Genomic DNA, 1,070 nt, shown 5'->3' on the forward strand with positions numbered 1-1,070 from the left:
CAGACGTGTGCTCTTCCGATCTAATGTAAACGTCACAAGTTATCCACTGACTGACACAGATTAAATAATTAATTAAATAGTAAAAAAAATAGTTAATTCTTTTTTTTACAAACCGTATCACTTCAATATTTTACACTCGATTCACATACAAACTATTCATTTGAAGAAATCACAAGAAATCTATTAATGTAGCTACTAATTAATATCCGTTACGTACTTTACAATCACTGTCGATACAATCGATTAATTATCCGTCCATTGAAAAATTATACGAAGAAAGAAAAAGAAACACACGACGATTTATTAACTCACGACTCGTTCACGACGATAGCAAGCAATCGACTGATTTTAATATCAAATTTATTGCTTAATTATTATTAATCCGTGTCGATTAATTATTCGTCGACTGAAAAATCACTTGAAGAAAGAAACATCCCTGCCGAAAATGTTCGATTAAAACCGATTATAAAAAAAGTTATCCGATTCGATCGGGATTTCTGCACCGAAAATGCGGTATCAAAAAGGATTAAAATCATTCAAATCGGATATAATTCACTTTAAACGGATTAGTATCAGGTGATAGGAATCTATGTCAATCCAAACTTCGACGATTATTCGTACAAAAAAAGCAATTGGTCGATCCAAAATTTACTGATTGATATATGAATATATCATGTCAAAATTAATTATATAGTTCAACTAATAATAAAATCTCATACATATTTTATCATTTTAAATGTAATATAGAATTAATCGAACTAATGACAAGAAAAAATTTTCGAAACCAAACTCGAATTTATGATAAATGTAGGGATTAATACAACATTTCAATGCACGCATATTATTTCAGGACACAAATCTCAATCGAAATGGATTACTTTTTTTTAATCGCTTTTAATCACATTTTTTCAACTAACCAAGTCACCCATCCAAGCCACGACTGCCGTCAACGCTGCTTGACTTCTGTGACTGAGAACTGCAGACACTTCGTGATAATCCATGACTACTCGATATTAATAAATACATATCCGTGATAGATCAGATCAATAAAGTTATCAAAAAAGATCGGA

The sequence above is a fragment of the Wasmannia auropunctata genome, unplaced genomic scaffold (genome assembly GCF_000956235.1).
Source record: "Wasmannia auropunctata unplaced genomic scaffold, wasmannia.A_1.0 LD336101.1, whole genome shotgun sequence".
Classification (NCBI taxonomy): Eukaryota; Metazoa; Arthropoda; class Insecta; order Hymenoptera; family Formicidae; genus Wasmannia; species Wasmannia auropunctata.